This window comes from Castor canadensis, chromosome 4, assembly GCF_047511655.1.
Source record: "Castor canadensis chromosome 4, mCasCan1.hap1v2, whole genome shotgun sequence".
Classification (NCBI taxonomy): domain Eukaryota; kingdom Metazoa; phylum Chordata; class Mammalia; order Rodentia; family Castoridae; genus Castor; species Castor canadensis.
In genome coordinates, this window is record NC_133389.1 from 113469328 (window position 1) to 113491114 (window position 21787).

At 39.6% G+C, this 21787-nt stretch overlaps 1 non-coding gene across 1 annotated transcript; it reads left to right on the top strand.

The window, feature by feature from the left end:
• Positions 1-11126: 11126 nt before the first annotated feature.
• LOC141422819 (U6 spliceosomal RNA) lies at positions 11127-11233 on the top strand. Its single transcript, XR_012447541.1, has one exon. It is a non-coding gene; the product is annotated as a U6 spliceosomal RNA (small nuclear RNA).
• The last annotated feature ends 10554 nt before the right edge of the window (positions 11234-21787 follow it).

Genomic DNA, 21787 nt, shown 5'->3' on the forward strand with positions numbered 1-21787 from the left:
GCAGGCAAAATATTAGAAGAAAATATAGATATTTATTTTTAGTGTCCTTGATGGTACATAAGTTTGGCTCTAGTTAATTGCGAGGAGGGTAGCAGGGGAGCACAGATTTTTTTTGCAGGGTAAGGGAGAGAAGCCAGAAGGGAAGACAGAGGAAGAAAGGCAACTGTTGAAGACAGCCTGTGGTAACTTCTTAAAGAAGCAATGTCACTAGCAAGCTGAACCAAAGAGTTTTACTTCTGTTTTTGTTGTTGTGTTGTCAGGAGAAATAAAGAAGTTTTATTATTATTAAGGAGTGGCAATTCATTAGGGTGTAAGCATGAAACATCTTATGTTCCAGGACTCCTCTGTGGAATCCCTACTTTGCTTTGGTAGTGGGCTCCCTCAATATCATATGTCCAGCCAATACCATAACTTCCTACTTCCATACTCCCATTTCTTTCTTTTTTGTTTTTTTGGCTTTTTTTGTGTGAGGGTGAGGGGAGCGGGGCTTCTTGAGACATGATATCAATATGTAGCCAGGCAACCCTGGAAATGACTATGTAGTCCAAGCTGGCCTCAAACTTATGATCATTGTGCCTCAGCCTCCAGAGTGCTAGGATTCCAGGCATGTACTACCATGCTCAGTTTTTCTGATTCATTTTTAAACTTGTCCTAGTACAAGCCAGACTGGTGGGTGTGGGAATGGGAGATATGCCTGCTCTAATGTGCCATCTTCTCCCTTCTCCCCAGAGGACCACCCTCCACTGGAGGATGGAGTGAGAAGCAGAATCTCTTTACTTGACTCCTCTAGACAGGGTGGGCAGTAGGAACTCCCACTGAGGCTACTGCTTCCCTGGAAGCTCCAGCAGACCTTCCTCCCCCTCAGTAGCTGCCCACGTCATTTATTCCCTAGCATCATGTGTCCTGGCACACAGTCTCTTGATGTGGGATTTCTGGCTTAAGTTCAACTTCTTCTCCATCTCAGGCTGGGTTGCTCCCCTATCCAAATGGTCCTCTTGTCCATCACTGTCTTGGATATGGTACTGACAAGATGGTTCAGGCCCAGCTATTTGTCTCCTCTCTTTATGGGAAACTCTATCCTTGCTGTCCAAAATGGTTGAAATGCAGCTTGAAACCTCATTAGGAATGACAGAGCACTTTGTAGGAGATGGTCACCATTCTGGGAAGCATTGCAATTCCACACTCAGGCCTGGAGTGGGGAGAGAAAGCTCCCAATCCATCTCCCAATTACACGAATAGCAAATACATTTGATGCTTTAGTCATTAAGAATAGATTCAACACTTGTTTTTAGCCTATAGATAGAGCAGAAAGCTGTACTTAAGCCACACATCTCCCATTTCATACTTGAGGTGGAGCGGACACCTCCACAGCCCCCTTCACCTCTGAGACTTCCCCTGATATTGCTCTGACCTTCTCTAATGCTATGGAAGAAACATCTTTCTCACTAAAAATAAAAATTTTCAATGTCTTCTTCCTGAGGCCCGAACCAGACATATTCTTTGCTGACACACACTTACGAAGTTGGTCAGCTCCATCCTCCCAGCTCCCATGTTTTCTGTTCTCCTTTGGGTGCCAAGGGACAACTCTGGGACTCAACAAACTATTTTTTAAACTTTTTATTATGGAAATTTGTAAACATCAACGAAAGTAGAAAAAAAAGGTTGTACACATACTTACCACCCAGCTTAACAGTTATCAACTCATGGCCAGTCTTGTTTCCCCACCTCTCCCCCTTTCCTCTGGACTATGGATCCAAAGTATAAGAACTCGTTTTGTTGTTTTAAACACAGCTGGAATACCATCAACACATCTAAAAAATAGTGATTTTTTTTTTTTTGCGGTACTGGGATTTGAACTCAGGGCCTTTCACCTTGAGCCATTCACTGTACTATCCCTATTTTTGTGATGGGTTTTTTCAAGATAGGGTCTCACAAACTATTTGCCCAGGCTGGCTTCAAACTGTAATCCTCCTGATCTCTGCCTCCTGAGTAGTCCTTAGGATTACAGGCGTGAGCCACCAGCACCTGCTGTAAATAGTGATTTCTTAATACCATCATGTATCCAGTGTGTATTCAAATTTCTTCAATTGTCTTATAAACCAGGATCCTAGCAAGGTTCATATGTTGAATTTGAAGCATCACTTATATGACTCAGAGTACATTATGTTATGGTATAGTGGCAGAGAATTCCAAAATCCCAGTGCTACAACAGCCAGGGTTGATTTCCTGCTCACGTGAATTCCCATTGTGAGTCAGTCACCTCCACGTCCTCTTCACTCCTGGCTATGGGGCTGAAGAAACAGTCCCTGTTTGGGATGTGCCCACTTCCTGGCAGATGGAAATGAGGAATGTTGAAATACACAATGACTTTCAAAGCCCCTGCTCAGAAGTAGCAACTATCACAACCACTAGTGGTCAAAACAAATCACATGGCCAAAGCAGAGGTCATGATTGTCCCCCGGGAGAGGACAGCAATATTGGGAACAATACAACTTAACCTACCTCTTCTGTTTCTTACTTTATAGGCTCCTCTTCTCATCTTTTTTTTTTTTCTTTCAATTTATTATTTGAAGAAACTGGGTCATTCTGCTGGAGAATATCCTTTATTTGGGATTTTGCTGATTGTATCTTTGTAGTATGATTGTTTAACATGTTTCAACGTTGCTTCTACTTCTTCTAAGCATGTAATTAAATCCAGGAGTTACAATTAGATTCAAGAAAATATTAGGGCCTAAATAAAACTAATAGATCTTTATTTTGCCATGTGATGTCATTCAAAAATTCAAATTTTTGGCAAGGATATATTGTAGGCAGTGGTATGTTATGTTATTTACCTCTTGCTGTGTAACAAAGCATCCCCAAATTTGATGGCATACTACAACAAGAATCATTGTTTCATTGTATAATGGTATCACTGTTTCCATGAGTCAGGAATTCAGAGAAGGCTTAGGGATGACTTGTCAACTTTATGGTTTCTAGGATCTTAGCTACAAAACTCAAAGACTGGGGATTGAGACCATCTGAATGTCTGATTGAGACTGAAAGTTCTGTGCCCAAGGTGCCCACTCAGTTAGCAAGTTTGTGTTAGTAAATTAATTCTCTTCATGGGGCTGCTCAAATACCCTTACAATATGGGTGGCTGACTTCCTTCAGAGAAAGCAAGCCAAAAGATCAATGCTAAAGCAACAGTGTTTCTTATGACCTAGTTTTGGAATTCATGCACTGACACTTCTATTGGTCACAAAATCAGCTCTTATCCAATAAGGGAAAAGTCTACATAAACACATGAATACCAAGAGAGAATGTTCATTGGAAGCTATGTCAGCGGCTGGCTCCTCTATACACTAAAGGCTTTTCACATCAAAAAGCAAAAGAAGGGAGTGTGCACTTCCCCGCATCCTTCCTCCCACTCAAGCAGCGGACACCACTGTAGCTCTGGCCACCCTCAGACACCTGGCTCCTGAGTCTGATCACCAGTGGTCACCTCCCCCTCGCCAGCCCAGCCTCACTGTGGGCAGTAAGCTCTCCTCCTTGACCCCTTCTCCCATTCAGTGAGCTCTTACGTGTGTAACAATTCCCTCAATAAATGTGTGAACTGAAAAAAAAAGAAGGGCCAACCTATATCATGTTCTGTGGGACAGTAGTTTCTTGCATTTAGGATGCCATGGTCCCATAGAGTATTGGTAGAAAAATTATAAGTTCCTAAATGGAACTGATTTTGCCACAAAAGGTCATGCAAATTTATTAATTTATTTATATTTTGTTGGGACTGGGGTTTGAACTCAGGGCTTCATGATTTCAAAGCAGGCACTCTACCACTTGAGCCCCACCTCAGTCCATTTTCTATACCAGTTACTGTTTGGAGATGGGGTCTCGTGAACTATTTGCCTGGTGTGACCTCACACCAGGATCCTTCTGATTTCAGCCTCCCAAGAAGCTAGGATTACAGGAGTGAGCCAATGGCACCTATCTATTTTTTATATCTATCTGTTTATTTATTTATTTTTGTGGTACTGGGGTTTGAACTCAGGGCCTCATGCTTACTATGCAGGCATTCTACCACTTGAGTCACTCTACCAGCCCTGTTTTGTGTTGGGTATTTTCGAGATAAGGTCTAGAGAATGATTTGCCTGGGGCTGGCTTCAAAATGTGATCCTCCTGATCTCCGCCTCCCAAGTAGCTAGGATTACAGGTGTGAGACATCAGCACCCAGCTTATTTGTTAATTTTTTTAAAAAGGACTTTTTCATACTGAAGTACCCTATCTCCAAACAAACAATCCCTTTTTTTGTTGTTGTTTTTAAAGAGATGCTGTCCAAACCAGGTGCTAGTGGCTCATACCTTTAATCCTGGCTATTTAGGGTGTCGAGATTGGGAGGATCATGGTTGCAGGCCAGTCCAGATAAAAGAGTTTGCAGGATACCATCTCAATGGAAAAGAGCTAGGTGTGGTGGTGTGCACCTGTCATCCCAACTACAACAGGAAGCATAAAATAGGAGGTTCACCATCCAGGTGAGCCGGGACAAAAAGTGAGACATTATCTGAAAACTAACTAGAACAATAAGGGCTGGAGGAATGGTTCTAGTAGTAGAATGCCTGCCTAGTGAGGCTTTAAGTTTAAGCACTAGTTCCTTAAAATATATATATATATTTATATATATTTAAATATATATATATTTGCTGACCTCAAATTCCTGGGCTCAAGCTGTCCTCTTCCTCAGCCTCCTGAGTAGCTGGAACTACAGGCATGCACCACCACAGTCAACCAAGAATCCTTATTTTAGATGTGAAGCCAGGAGAACTCTAAATTGCTGGTAGAAATTAATTGGGAATCCACTTGGAAAACATTCTATAGTCAAGTTCAAGATTTACATACTCTATTACCTACATTTCCACTCCTAGTTATTTGCCCTAAAGAAAAAAGTAATGCATAAGAATGTTCATAGCAATAAACTAGTAATAGCCTTGAACTGAAAACAAACCAAGTATCCATCACCAGTAGCTCAGACATAAACTGATGTATATTTGTATTATGCAATTCCTTTAGTATAAAGTCTCCAAACAAGTAATACTAAAGAATCATATTTTAGGATGCATATTTTAGAGTTAAAAAATTAAAAGAACAAGAAAATAATTATAAGAAAGGTCAAGCTGTGGTTTCCTTGGAAGGGGCAGGTTTAGTACTTGTGAAGGGACACAGATGGAGACTGCTGGAGTGTGCACAATTTTCCTTACTGACCTGAGTGGTATCTACACAGATTTTGGCTTTATAACTTATTAAGCTGCACATTTTATGTTCTCTTCAGTCTATTCTATATTTCACAATAAAAATGATTTTTAAAAAGGAAAAAGTAAGCTTTTGAATTAAAAATTCTAGCTTTAGGGAATACTTTAAAAAAAAAAAAAGAACCATCTGTTCTTTCTGGGCTTCATCATCTCTCTCCCACCCCTTTCTCCATAAGGAATGTCAGGGTATCAGCGGGATCTCTGCTAGTTCCATCACTGGCAGCCTTCACACTACAGCCTGTCGCATGTTTCTGACTCAGTAAAGCAGGAGTGATGTGTTTATGCATGTGCAGGCACACACACACACACACACAGTACTCAGTATGGGAACTTCCCTCCTGGTGCCTCAGGAAGAGGACTACCTTCACTCTTCTTTCACGATTGAGGAGGAAGGAAACAGCCTCTGCTCAAGAACCCTGCAGCACCCCTCCAAAAGGTCCCCACTTCCTACTACCAAGTCTTCATGGCATGTACATGGTAGGCTTGCTGGCTCTTCTGACAGGCACTCTCAGCACCCTGCTGGCAACCCCAGTGGCTGGCAGCACCCTGGACAATGCACAGATGATGGTTGGTGGTTTTGTTCTCAGCAGTGTCCTTCATCGCCCATTTCGGTGTTGGGCATTTAGCTGGATCCTGTTACACAACTGTTGATGGACTATCTATTCTATACCAGGAACTTCATTAGTCATTTAACATGCATTGTGCACTGTTTCATAATTTGCAATATTTTGTTTCATTCTCACAATAATCCTATAAAAGAGATAGGAAAGATCTACTTATTGCCACTTTTCTAAGAGGCTATTGAAATTCCTAAGGCTGAGAGTACTTTCTAAAGTCACTGTAGAGAGCTGGTCACACGTCTGAATGCTTGCCATCCCCACAGTCACTGGCAGGGAGGCAGCCTTGAATGGTTCCTCAGATAGGGTTTGCCTTGGTATCTTCTGGATTACCCCTGGTTGATCCTGCAGAGGTGGTAACCTGACTCAAGGACAGCCAAGTTATAAGGAAGAAAGAGAGGTAGCAGAGAGCAAGACCTCTGACCAGGAAGAACAGTATTTTGTGGAGACTATGGGGGAATGTTGTTACTGACAGGAAAAGCTAAAAGACACTAGAGACAAGAGAGTCATGCACAAATAAGATCATCAACAAGCAGACAGTAGGAGTAGGAGTAAGGAAACTGTGAATAAAACACTTGTATCTATAGCATACCAATAAAAGACTTTGGCAGGAGCACTGCAATCAGAGATTACAGGAGATGAGTTCCCATATAGCAAGGCAGCAGCATTTCAGGTGTTTAGTGGTCTTAGTCCAGCCCTACGATTCAGTCCTTTTCATTGTACTTTGTTACTTTGTTAACGTAAGGACAGTGGTCAAGGAAGACTGAACCTAGCAGTAAATGAATATTATATTTGATTCTGATTACAAGAGGAAAGCCCTTTTATCCCAAAGTACTGATAGAAAAGTAGCAGAGAGAAAATAAGAAAGAGAATCAACCCAGAAAGCTACAGTCTGGGGCTGGTGGAGTGGCTCAAGTGGTAGAGCACCTGCCTAGCAAGTGTGAGGTCCTGAGTTCAAACTCCAGTACCGCCAAAAGTGGGACTTAAAAAACAAAAAAGAAAGAAAGCTATAGTCTGATTAACAGGATAAAGAGATTTAAAAGAAAGGAGAATAAAAGGAAGAGGGGAAAATAGGATGGAAGAAACTATTAAAGAAACAATGGAAGAAAATTTTCCACAAGTACTTGATATGAATCTTGAGGGGGTGAGGGCCCACTGAGAAGTACGCAGTGCAACCAATGAAACAGACAAAAAGCCATGACATGTTTTTACATAATCCCAGAACATCAGGGGAAAAGAGAAGTGCCTAAAGGTTTCGAGTAAGAAAAATACAAAACCAACAAACAAACAAAAAAAACAGGTGGCACACAAAAGAATAGAAGAATGACACTGGATTTTTCTTGCTCATTTTCTAAGAGTTTTCTAAAACATATATATATATATAAAATATATATTTCATACATATGTGCATCACTATTTGTATGTACATAGAAAATGGTCCAGAAAGTTATATACTAGTAAATCCTTTATAAAAAAGAAAATAGGAGCATCACGGTGTTTTTGGTTTTTTTAGTTTTGTTTTTGTTTGTTTGAGGTGCTGGGAAATGAACCCAATTCCCAGCACATGCTCAGTGAGCACTCAGTCACTGAGCTATGCCTCCATTCCTCAGGAGTGTTTTGGCACTGAGGATTGCAACCTCAAGAATGCTAAGTATGTACTTTATCACTCAACATCACTGGAGGCCTACAGTGGTTTTAAAATATGTTCACATGTACTTCAGGACTCCTCTCTCTGAACAGTGGAACCCAGTTTCCCTTCCCCTGAGCATGGTCTGGTCTAAGATTGTGTGTGTGATCCTGAGATCAGGTCATAGAAGATAGTGGTCTTACTCTGTCTTTTGGAACACTTCATCTGGGGACGCTAACTTCCATGTTATGAAGACACCCAAGCAGTGCCATGGGGAGGCCCATGTGGTGGAGACACAAGGCCTCCTGCCAACACTACCACTCACTTGCCAAGCAGGTGATGAGTTGCCTTGGCAGTGCAGCATCCAGCCCCAGTCAAGCCTTCAGGTGACTAGACCAGCAGGGGCTGGCACCATGACTTACCTGTGAGAGATCCTGCACCAAGAACCACCCATCTAAGCCACTCCAGATCCCTGACCCACATAAACTATGTGCAACAATAAGTGTGCATTGTTGTTAAGCTGTTAAAGTTTGGAGGTAACTTTTTCATGTAGTAAGGGATAACTAAAATGAGTATAAACAGGAGACAGGTAGTGGAAAGTGTTTTACTTTTAAGTTTTTATATTTCTCTCCATTGTCTGAATTTTTATTATTAGAATCTGTAATTTATTTATTTGTTTGTTTGTTTGATTGGTTTTGGGGCTAGGGATTAACTTTAGGACTTCAGGCATGCTGGGAAGTATTCTAACATTGAGTTGCACATACTCCTAACCCAGCATTTGTAATTTTTAAATAAAAAAATTAAAGCCAAAAGGGGGAAGGCAAACTTTAAGAAAAAGTACTAGCTGATAATTTGCTGTACCCAGAAAGAATAATAACATATCTCAAAAATTACATTACAAATGCTTTGGCTAAGCATGGTGGTACATATCTATAATTCTAGTACTGGGGAGGTGGAAGTAGGAGGATCATGAGTTCAAGGCCAGTCTCAGCTGTATACCAATATCCTACCTAAGAAAAAAAAGGAGAGAGAGAGAGAGAAAGAAAGTAAGAGAGAGAGAGAGAAAGAAAGAAAAAACCTAACTCTATCACTAGTAGCTCTGACTGCAAATATAAACAGGCCTTTCTAAGGCTGAAGAGAAAAAACAGGCCAAAAATATGTTTCTGGTGATATAAAACATAAGATACTGACAGTCATCGATCATTATTATGTTTTTCTGACTGAATATTACTCAAACATCCCTGACTTACAGAGGAGAAAAACCATCAAAGGGCATTTCTCTCTGTTGCACAAATGTTTATGTTCGTTTTAACAAAGAACAAAGAGCCCCTTTCTGATTTTTTTCTTTAGAGAACCAGTACTTCAACTTGTGGCATTGATAAATAGCAATGCCACTAGTTAAGAAGCCAATAGAAGAAGTTAAGGAAGTATTTGACATCTGCTTCTTTCTCCTTACCTCCACAGCCTTCCTCCTGGTTGCACCCATTAAAGCTTCAGTATTTGTCTTCTGTTTACATCATTTCTTCTCTTTTACCCAATTATTTTATCTTGATATTCCTTGGGCAAACCCAACAAATCAATCTAGCCAGGTTGTATAGTAAGGACTTTCTAGAAAAATACCACTGGCTTAATGACTTCCCCTGTTCATAGTTACATTTAATTCCTGTTGAGCTAATGGTACCAGGAGTCTGAGTCTGCATCCTGTAGCAAATATTCCCATCATTTCTCCCTCTCCATTAAAAAGCATTCTTTAGCTCTTGCTAAAGTTAAAAGCCCCAGACTACTTTGAGTATTGAATGTGCTGTTATATGGATTTTATCCATGGACCAGATTTTGTTTAAAGTGAATATTAATCTTGCCTGTTTTATAAACTAAACATCTGCAATTTTCCATATGTAATAATAACATAAAAGGAAGAAGGAGTATAAGAGAAGAAGGGGAAAAATCACTAAAAAGAGAAAGTTAGGTTCAAAGGAATCTAGTTCAAGACCAACTGTCTGAAACGTTCAAGTAATTGTTCTGCTTGAATTACATCATCAACCTAAGTTGGAGTGCTCAGGGCCATTCCAGTCATGATTATTCCAGCTAGCCACCCAAGAAGCATAAAAACTGCATACAACCTGTTCTTGTTCATCTTTAGCATCCAAGCTTAATTTGGTGCTCAGACCAACCGGAACCTGACACCTATTTGACACACTTAAAATGTGTTAGTGAAACAATGTTCCTCAATAGCCTCCCCTATACCCTTTGGCTAACACAAAGTTTCCACTATAGCCTTCCCAGAAGACAATCCATGTCCGCCCTGTTTGGCCTATGGCAAGCAGGGCTTTTGGGTACAGACTGTTTTAGGGTCTCATTTGGATTATAGTAGGCAAATAGGGTGAGATAAAGTCCAAATAAGCTGGCTCTGAAATTCCCATGCTTGTGGGATTTATTTGGCCCTTTGATGTCTTTTTTGTTTCTCTGTTGGAATGTTTCAAATATGCACTTAAGTCACCCATAGAAAAGACTGCTAATGTAAATGGACGTGTGTTTAGAATGGGCTGTCATCTTAACCTTCCCAGAGATGCAAAACCATAAAAACACAAAGGGTCAATTGGAATTACCTCTTCTGTTTCTTCTTTTAAATATGAGAGGTTGAAGAGTTCAGATTGCCCCTTCCTTCTCTTGTCTCTATTTATTCAGGTGACTTAAATTTTAGCTATTAAAAGAAGGGGGTTGACCCTCAATTCCAGGACATTCCTCTTAAAATTGAGTTTGGACTCCCAAACCCAACTGATTATTTTAAGAGTGCTATTTGAATCTTTGCTAGTCTATCTTCACAACAATTTTCATTTAAAAAATTATAGGAATATTAAAGTATACAATCTGAACTACTTGAACTCAGGGTGTAAAGTCTCTTTTCAGGTTTAAAAAATGTTTTATCACAGAAGCTGGAGGTATAGTTCTGAAGCCCTTGGTTCAACCCTCAGCACCAAAAAAATTTTATTTTATTATAAAAATATTGTAAAAGAAAACAGAAAAATTGAAAAGCAGAGGGGGAAATCATCCATAATCTGTAACTCACATACAAACACTGCTAAAATAGAAGTTAGATGGAACATTGATCCATCCAACTACATCCTATGTTGGCATGTTGAAAAAGTAAGTACTAGAACCAATAGTGTTGAAGAAGTTTACAGACCACCTTCTTGTAACATTATATCACAAAAATTTTTAGGATAGTTTTCATTAAATGTGGAATTATATTCTATTCCTTCAGGCATCTAATTTGTTTTAGAATATATTTAGAGAAATAAAAATCTAGTTATATTAACACCTTCAACTTTAGTTGAATACTTAAGGTCTTATTGTTAACTATGTAAGAGAGATAATTCACAAAATAAAACCCATTTTAAAAGCCTAAATGATCTTCCTTTCCCTTACAGAAAATTACATCCTCATAGAAGCAGGTCAATGTTCACAGCCCTGATCTGCCTGAGACTTCTAGATGAAATCTGGCTCTCTGGTGTGCTTGAGAGCATACTTCACTTCAAAATGTGAATCCCCATCAGAGTTAGTATATTTAGAGCAGTAATAGAAAACACACAGAATTCTGTGCTTGCTTCGGCAGCACATATACTAAAATTGGAACGATACAGAGAAGATTAACATGCCCCCTGAGCATGGGTGACATGCAAATTTGTGAGGAGTTAAAATAAATAAATAAATAAAAATAAAAAACATATAGAATTCTTTTAATTAACTTTTCAAAACTGCAAATACTCTTTAAGGATTAAAGGTGAGAATTATGTAATAGCCAAGAGAGCGCTTTAAAGCAATTGGATATCATCCTGGGTAACAGGAGATGTTCCAAAGTGATCACTTGAAGGGTTTTGAGGAACAGAAATAGAATAATGCTATCTCTCAATTTCACGGTACTCTCTATCTGACCCACTTGGCACCCCTAGTATCTCCCTCTCCACGGTCTGTGTCAGTCATTGTTATTTCTGGTCTTGTGATCAGTTTTGGATCCTTGGCTAGGTTAGTTCAGTTGGTCACTTCATTATACTGAAGAGGCCAAGGAAGTACGGCCCCTTTGGCTTTGCGGAGAGAAACATTTCTTATACTAAATGCTTTTCTCCCTTCCCTATCTCCTACCCCACCCATCCCCCCATGATTGCAAGGTTGTGAGCAGCAAAACATGTTACAGTAAGAGTCCAGGAGGTCACGGAAAAGATACAGATTTTGGAATCCAATGAAGCTTAAATCAAATCTACATATTAGATGGGAATCTTTTCAGATTTCTTGACCTGCCCAAGCCTTAGATTTCGCATCTGAAAACTGAAGTTAAACAATATCAAATTTTGTCATGAGAATGAGATAATACACATAAAAACACATATAGTTGGCCCATGATAGGCCCTGCAAATGCCTTTTCTGTGACAGTCGATAGTGTGACTTGCCAATTCTTTCTGATGCCACCTTCCAGGTACATAAGAGGATTGCACTTTGTCACCTGCTTTTTGTTGCTTGGCACAATGGGACTAGTTCTAGCTAACAAGAAGTGAGCAAAAGCAACACTTGTGTGAAACTGCCAGAGCCAAGAGCCTCTTTTCCTTTTGACATGGTGACTGGCAACATTCAAGAAGGTGGCTACTCTCTCAGTTGTGTGCAATCACTGTAATGAGGAGCACATCCCCGCTGACCCATTAGGGATGAGTGGAATGCACAAGAAACAAATTTTACTTTCACCTCTGAGATTTTGTTATTGTTTTTCCTACAGCATAGTAACACCTTCCTGTTGCTTTCCTCTACTTGAAAAACCAAATATAAAAATCGAGTGGAAGGAACATATTTTAAATAGTAGTTTGGGGAGAGGTCTGATAGGTTTTCTAATTTCACACTGGTCATATGGTGAAGTCACATTTCCAGACTGACTCTGGAAATAGCTTTTCTGGTCATGGGGATGGATCCATGTTTCCCAAAGCCTGGGAAAGCTGAGACATGAGGGCAGAGGACTTTTGGTTGGGAAAATCTTGAGAAGCCTCCTAATGCTTTTATGTATTTTAGATCTACTCTATGGTAAAGTGAGGCCATTCTACTCTCCCCACCCCCACCACAAGTCTTACTTGGAAAGCATTAAAATATTCCTGAGAACCAAAGAAACTAATTTATTACATTCATAGATACAAATTAAGAATGTATCACTGAACATTCCTTTCCCTCAAATCAAATTTAATTTTGGAAAAAAAAAACCATGTTAGTTAAAATATTTAAATATCCTATTCCCTTCCCCTCATTAGTTTAACAGATTTATCAGTAAAATCATCTCCTCAGAGAGGGTTGAATGTAGCTTAGCAGCACTAAGAGACTACTATAGAATGTGCAGTTGCATTTCAACAAATGTCATTTCCACCAATGTCTCAGAATAATAAGAATGTTTACCAGCCCTAGCTCATAATTGGTAACTTTTCTGCAATATTTACCATAACTAAGTTTCATAGCAATAGCTGTGAATGTCTCTCATGTTCAATGCAATGGGAGATGACTTACCATTGTGAGTCTTTATGATAAGAGATAATCTTTATTTGGATATTACTATTGGCAGGGGGTATGCTGAGCGCATAGATCAAGAGTGCATTCAGCTGATATAAGAGAAACACAACCACAGTGGCTTAGTAATTGGAGTTCATTTTTCTCACATAAGAAGTCTGGAGGTGGGTCGTCCACTCCTGGCAAAGCTGAATGAGAACCATCAGAGGTTCAGGTTCCTCCCAACTTCCTGCTCTACCATTCTTACCATGTACCTTTGGTCCCCTTAGTGGCAAGATGGCTGCATTCCTTCTAAGTATTCCCATTCTAGATGGAACAAGAAGGGAAGGGCAAGTAGCAAAACATGTGCTGGCTGGGGCTCTTCCTTTTTTCCCTCAGAATCTGTTTTGTTTCTGAAAGCTTCTTCCTGTACAGTCATCAAGTCATGATAGCCAAAAGGGAGCCCGTGGAGGGGAGTATTTTTTTTAAGCTGAGCACACTGCCATTGCAAACAAAATCATATTTGTTCTAATAAAAAAGACGGGTAGAATGCATCTTGGGTAGACAGCTAGCAATATCCTTCAGTGAACTGTACATGCATTATTCTAACATTTTTGCAACAAAACCGTGAAGTATGTACCATTGTTTCCCCCACTTTATGCATTAGAAAACTGAGGCACAGAGGACTAGGGTCACACAAGTGATAGGTGGTGAAACTGGAATTGAGAGTTAGGTCCCTTTTGAAAGATGATTCTCAAATAATCACAAAAGGCATGGCTAGTTGGTCAAGTTTGGAGACTGGTTCTTTAAATCCTTTGACTGCCTAATCCACTTCACCGAGAGCCAGCCCAAGGCATGGGCCAAGGTCCCGTGGGCAGTCTGCCAGCAGATCACCACAGGAGGCAGTTAGGCTGTCATTCCTCTCCTGCTGTAACCACACACTCCAGTCTTCCTCAGGCAGCTGTGACATGCATCTGGATTAGCTTGCTAGTCAGGCAGAGTTCAGAAGTCCAGAAAGGCTGGCACATCAAAGTTTCTGGGAAGTAACTTGAGTTGGGGGAGGGCTGGATCTGAGGTAAGTCCTTTCTGCCCTCTGGACTTTGAGTGTATTTCAGATATGTATAGTGCACTGTATGCTCAAGGAAAGGGACAAATCATTTTGAAGCAATAAATATGTAGAGAAACTTAAATTGAAATGCTGGGGGCAGGGGAGTTTGTACTCAACTCTGTTATCTTTATTCATTGTTTTAGTTCGCTTTAACAGCTCCTGGGCCTGTAGTAAAACACATGAAGTATAGCAACAAGAAGAAAGACTTGGCTCAGGGCAGGAGAGCAGAGGCACTGGGAGCCAGCCAGTGTTCTCAGGTTGTAAAATAAAATCTCTAGACCAATCGGACACTGGCCTCAGGCCATGACAGTGATTAATGCCAGAGCTGTAAAAAGTGCTGTGTGGGAATGGTTAGCCAGGTTGTATTGTGTGTGTATGAATGAGTTGGTTTTTTTCTTCAAAGAAGCTTAATATGAAACACATAATTTTCAGTTGTTTTGGAATCTAAAATAAAATTAAAGACTCATTTACTTTTCTCTTTTAATTAAGAACTTAAGTGACTTTACAGAAGAAAAGAAGCCTAAGTAACATTACCCTCCAAACCAGTGACCTCACTCCAAGTCTCCCCTGATCTTTGTTACTATATACTCATATATTTTTACACAGGTGTAATTGGTGTAGTAGACATACAATTCTGGGTTCTACTTTTTTCACTTAACCTTATTTCATATGGACATTTTTATACTTATTGGAAACATATGTTTTGGACTTTCTTTAAGCTATAGAGTTTTCTATTACATTGACCTGGCTGTGGTTTGCATAATCTTCTCCCAGTTATTGGGCATATGTACTGTTTTCATGGGTTTGCTATTATGAATGGTGCCATTTTCAACATTTTTGCACAAATTCTCTCTTTTCTGCTTTTAGGTTATTTCTTAGGATTATGTACTCTTAAGCAGCATGATTTAGTCAATGCACATAGAGTTCCTTACCTCTCACTCTGTTCTGACTTATGGTGTCATCAGCAATGTGGAAGTGCACTTGTTTTTCTATGTCCCTAGTTGTGCCAGTTACTTACCTGTTGTCCCTTGGTCCACACCAACCCTGCTATCCTCTGCTTTGTAATGCTGGGGCTAAGAGCCTATAAACTACATTTCCCAGGCTTTGTTTCTGTCTGGCTCCCTGTGAGGTACTGCCAAGTGAAGGTGCCAGCAGAAAATTAGAGAGTGGAAGGAGGCGGGAAGTCACACTTCTCTTTCTTTGCTTCTGGCAGTATCTCCACAAGTGACTTCATTTCTGGATGCTTTCTCCTTGGTATTCCCAGCATCTTATTAGACACTCTCAGTGTCACAGAGATGAGTGCAATCCTGTGCTATTGTAGATACCTCCTTTTTTGTGCTTGCTGGGTAGGTGCTCTACTGCTTGAGCCATGCCTTCAGCCCTTTTTGCTCTGGTTATTTTTAAGATAGAGTTTTGCTTTTTTCCCCGGGTCCAGGATGGCCTGGATCTCCATCATCCTATTTTATGTTTCCTGCTGTTGATAGGAGGACAGGTGCATGCTACTGTGCCCAGCTACCGGTTGAAAGTGTGTGTGTGTGGGTCCCATGATCTTTTAGCCTGGGATGTCCTTGGACTGCCATCCTCCTAACCTCAGGCTCCTAAATAGCTAGGATTATAGGCATGAGCCACAGGTGCCAGGCTACCTCCGTTTTTGTTCTACCAGCTGCTTCTTGTCTCAGGGTTATCTATCTTTCCCTTCTTGACTCTTCAGCTCTCCCAACAATATAATTTTCTATATCAAATGCCTTTTTTTGAAATACCTAACTTTGTTTCTATTTTTCCTGTCTAGGTTCTGGGTGATAGGCTGGATCTTAAAATTCTAGATACAGACACAGATAGAGATTTTTGTATGTGTATATGTGTAGTGCCAGGGATGAAACCCAGGGCCTTGTGTGTGCTAAGCATGCACTTTACCACTGAGCTATACCTCTGCCCTTAATAGGAATTTTATTGGGTTACTATTAGCTCTATAGCAATTTAAAGTCTTATTTTGCTTTTTAAAAATTGCTAGTGGGAATGGATTAAAAAATATATAAGCATTTCATTAGTAAATATAATTGATACATAAATTTAAATCTAGTCTTAGGATATACATTCAATTATGTTAGCTTGTTTTTCCATTTTAACAAATTTTGTAGTGGGTTGATATGCCCAAAAGATATGTCAATCTCCAAATACCTATAACTTGCAAGTGTTACCTTATTTGAAAAAGGAGTCTTTGCAGATATAATTAAGTTTAGAATTTGAGGATTCAACAATCCTCAGGTAGGGGCACAAAATCCAGTGACAAATGCACTTATGAGAGAAAAGCAGAGGCTGAGAGTAGTGGTACATGCCTATAATCCCAGCTACTCAGGAGGCAGTGATTGAGAGGATCAAGGTTCAAGGCTGGCCTGGGCAACCCTATCTGAAAAATAACTAAAACAGGCCTGGAGGTGTGGATCAGGGCATAGAGCACCTGCCTAGCAAATGTGAGACCCTAAGTCAAATTCCTGCATTGAATGAGAATGAGCGAGACAGAGAGAATGAGAAAGAGAGATTTGAGATGGGGCTGGGGTTGTGGTTCAAGTGGTAGAGTGCCTGCCTAGCAAGTATGAGTCCCTGAGGGAGTGAAGAAAATACAGACACAGGGAAGCAAGGCCTTGTGAAGATGGAGGCACAAATCAAGACAAGCCCCAAGTCATCAGAAGCTGGAAGGATCAAGGAAGGCTTCTTCCCCTAGAACTTTAGAGAAGCAAAGAGCACATCCCTGCCTACTGCTAGATTTTAGACTTGGGGCTTCCAGAACTGTGGGAAAACATTAATTTTCTGTTGTTTGAACCCATCCAATTTGTGGTACAAAGAACAAACACAAATATTATGTAATTTCAGTTTTGTTAAAAACTATGCTTTTTTCTTTATCCCTTTTGTAGGATGCAATACACAGGGTTGGGGATGTAGCTCAGTGGTCAAGTGTTTACCAAGTGTGCGCAAAGCCCTGAGTTCACTCCACGAGCACAGGAGGCACTTGGACAAAAGATCATCAGTGACTGTACTTCTATATTAAAAAGGGAAAAGATCACACAAATATTGCCACTAGATAATTGGGTCTCAGATGCTTCTTTACTAGTGCCCATCTTTTATTTAGTATTTGTTCCTACCTTTTGAAGATAGGGTTTATCATAAGTTGTTCTTTTCTTCTCTGTTCTATTTTGCTGATGTCTAATAAGCCTTACAATTAGGCCTCTGCGCCATTCATGTTCAGGGGAAAAAACAAAACTGTTAACTTCTCGTTGAGCCAAGACTCTTACAGTTAATTTATTTTTGCCTATGTCTTCTTTTTCCTTCCATTTTTTTTTACATTTTAAATCTACCTATTATCTTGATCTCTTCCCTTCCTTTTATTTTCTATTTTATCAGTGATTACCCACCTTTTGTTTTTAATTTATGGTTAAAAAAACCTGAATCACCAAAGACCCACTTAATTGTCTCCCCCATATTGTTCATAATCTGAAGAATTTTTATATAACCCATATTTTTCAGCTGTGGTAGGTATTTGTTGGTTGCCTCTACCTAACCAAATATTATTTGGGAACTTTCCTTTTCCTTGTGGAGCCCACATGCCTCAGGGGGAACCAACCACCTCCTCTGCTAACATCAGGAATAGGTTAGGCCTGACTTAGGCCAGTCAGCATGCTACACACACTCACACCCACACTCCACTGTTACTAGTTTAAAGTGGACAAATTGATCTCTTGTGGTCCACTCAAGAGGAATTTCAGGATTCTTGATTAGAATGTTGGGACACAAATGTGGTATTCTCCTGCTGGGTGTAAATAGGAGGCATATAACTCAGTGGCCGGCCACATTGCACTCAGAGGTGAGCTGGTTTTAAGATGAAAGTTGGAGCTAACATTGTACATGGCTAAGCAGAGAATGAAAAGAAAATGGATCCTGAGGACCTTGCTGAGTCATTGGGTCATCCAATTTTTAAGCTTGCTCTACCCATGGCCTTGCCACCTTCATGAGCCAATAGCTTTCTGTTATTGGTTAAGTCTCTTTGAGCTGTTTTCGCTAGTTGTACCCTTAACTGGTAATATCAAGCCATCATTAGTCATTTTCATCCAGACATGAAAATTTGAGCTTTTGTTCAAGAATTGTAATACTTGGCTAGGTGTACATTGAGGTACGTTGACTTTTTTCTAGTTGTTAACTATTATGAATAAAGCTGTTATGAACATTTTTGTGCATACATTTTCCTGTGAACACAGTCCATTTCTTTGGGATAAATGTCCAGAAGTGCAATTGCTGGATCATGCATGATTAGTTTTTTTGTTTTTAAAGAAACTTCAAAACCATTTTCTAGAGAGGTGGTATCATTTTATATTCCACCAGCAATGTAAGTGATCTAATTTCTCTGCATGTCAGCTGATTTTGAATGATAAGTTAAATATAGCTTTTCAGATTAGACCTCCCTTTGATTGCTATACTGATTCTTTTTCCCAACAAGATTTAAGCCTCTAATATCCGGGTGGAGTCCTGGGGGGTGAAGTGGGGAGGGAGGCAAATTAGAAAGAAGATGAAAAGGCAAAGTGGGTACCATCTAATTTTAACCCTCAGTGTTTGCTGTCTTATTTTGGGTTCCTGACATCTTGTTTCAACCTGTTTTTATGTAATTGTATCAGTAATCTCTTTCCCTTCAGGTGGTCTTTTCAGAGCCACTGAAAACCTTGAAGAGTGAGAAGCAATAGATTAGCTGTGCAAGCAAAAGGAGGTTTAGGGAGAGCTTGAAAATCACTGAACGGTAACAAGGTGTTAGCTCCAGCCTACTAAGTAGTCAAATCAATCTTTACTAAGTAGCTATTTTTTGGAGCAAATGCTGTAGGTAAGGGGTGACTTCTCTAATGAAGCTAGTAGTTTAATTTCTCCTGATTATTGCATAGTGCCCTATTTTCTCTTCAGCAAATGTGACTCCTGCTAAAGCCACTAAAACAGACATGACACACACAAAGAAGATATAGAGGAGCAAAATTTTGTATTTCAACAGTTTCTTCTCCTATTCTAAAATGCTCAGATCTTTTATAGACTGTTAGAAAGAACTTCTGATTTTTGTATTAAAATTCCAAGACTAACTTTAAATTTTTTTTCTAAATGTGCCTTGCATAATTTTTAGCTTGGAAGTTACTGCAACCTATTACACGTTTCTCTTTAAAAGACAAAATTCTCCAGATCTACCAAATTGACTGTCTTCATCATCAATAATACTAGTAGTATTTCTAGATTGGGTTGTGTGATTAAAGGCAGATACACCAAACTCATCTTTAAAGTTTCCATTTTGGGTAAGCTTTCCATATCTATGTTCCCTCCATCCCTAGCTTCCTTTAAACCAAATCTTTTGGTAGGCACTAATCTCTAATTTTCATTTCTTCAAATAAATATGCAGCTGCAAAGCAGTTTTGATTAGCACTTGATCTTACAAAAGTATTTGTATGGGTTCAAGTCAATAATCTCGCTAGTGTTTAGTCATGCTGTTTCACAGAATTAAAAGAATCATCACGAATTAATAACATAAATAAGATTGTAGTGGCACTTGCAAAGAATTTTAGCAAGAATTTTAAAGGAATACATTTTGTTTACTTTAATATATTATGTAATTAAGAAGTTCCATATGTTAATTTGCATGAAGTCAGGTATGCCAGCATAGGAGAAAAATATATCTCTGCAAAATGGCTCCTGACTGTTATTATTTGAGATAAGAATTGTCAATTTACCCCCAGACAAGAGTTTAATTGGAGTTATTGACTACCACTTAATCATCTTGAAGTCACTCTTTGTAAGAGTACAAATGTGGGCATTATGGACTGCTCTGATCAAACCTTTAAAGGATTACTTCAACCAAAGTAGTCCCAGGCAATTGGGAAGGCAAAACAGTGTGTCTCTTAAGTAAAAATTAACTTTGAATTTTCTAATTGATTAAGTGCTTTTCACCTTATCTCATTTGATCTTCTAACACACCTGTGAGGAAGGTATCTGTGCTATCCTCCTTATGTTATAGATTATGACTCCAAGCCCCCAAAGACTCAATGAATTGCCAGTAATCACAAATAGTGAAAAAGCCAGAACTGGAGCCTAGATATTATAACTCCAGTTGCAAAGATTGCTGAGAAAAGGGACTTCCAAGGAACAGAATATTAAAGTGTGTCTTTTAGACTTAAAGTTAGTAGCCTATTTCTTTTTAAAGTATCATAACCAGACTCAACATTTTTCAGTGGGATTACTATCTGATTATATTACCTTACCTTTCCTGAAAAAGGAAAATTCCAGTTTCCCCCTATAGACCATTTCACCACTGTAATATTTCACCAAATCTATATTTAAAATATTAGTTGGCTGGTAATCCCAGCCCTGAAGATGCTGAGGCAGGAGGAGCTCAAGTTTGAGTCCAAAAAGGGCAGGGCACAGTGGTTCAAACCTGCAATCTTAGCTACTTTGAAGGCAAAGATTGGGATGATTGTGGTTCCAAGTCATCCAGGGCAAAAGTTCTCAAGGACCCTCCCCCCATCTCAACCAATGGCAGGGCGGGCCTGTCATCCTAGCTATTTGAGGGAGCATGCACAGTAGGATCATGGTCCAGGCCCACCTGGGCATAAAGCAAGACCCTATCTCAAAAATAACCAGTGCAAGAGGGCTGGTGGAGTGGCTCAAGTGGTACAGTGCCTGTCTAGTAAGCGCAACTTTAGCCTCCAGTACCACCAAAGAAAACATTAGATAGCATGCCACCTTAAACCAGATTCTCCCAAGACTTTAGCTGTTCCCATGTTCTAATAAGGAAATGCGAACCTCTGAATCCGTCTCCCTGCTTCCTTCCCTCAGCAGATTCCTTATCAGTTTAAATAATTCACTGTCTAGCCCAGGATGGATGAATTATTGCTATATTGGCAGGCCATGTGCTAGACACATGGAGCGGTTTATACATCCCAGGACGCTTTCAACTTAACATCCTGGCTAACTGTGCACAGTAATGGCTTTCTATAACCCTGAATGAATGTCTGCCATTAGCCTGCCTCAGATTGGGTGTTGGTATCTGTGTGACTGACCATGGTTCGCTACACATGCAGGGACTGTGTAAGGGTATATAATTTTATTGCTTTTCCCACCTGATTTCTAACCACACTCAATTTATTTTATTATCCTCTATATCTTTAAAAATTCTTTTCTTCCTCTTGAAAGGGAGAGGAAGAATGAATGGACCAAAGGTGAATGAATTCTGTAAACATTAAAAGACACTCTAAAGAAGGAGAAAAGTGTTTGCTGAATTATTTTGAGTTTGAATTTCCTACCTTGCCTTATTATTTTCATCTTGTCTTGGGTTTTGTATTTAGTTACCACACTGATTTAACATTTCATTTTCTAATATGGATTCTGTACTACACATGCTATGATAAATACTGGTTGTGAGTCTAACTTAGGCTTGATTTAAAATAGAAGTACTTAGGAATTCAGCAAGGGAAACAGTATACTAACACAAGGCACATTCTTTTCTCATGCCTTCCTCAGCCTATTGCCCTGAGCAGTAAATTGTACAGTAAAATGACCAGTTTATAATTCACTCTGCTGAGAACAGCTACATTGCTGGCAAACTGACAGAAAATTTAAA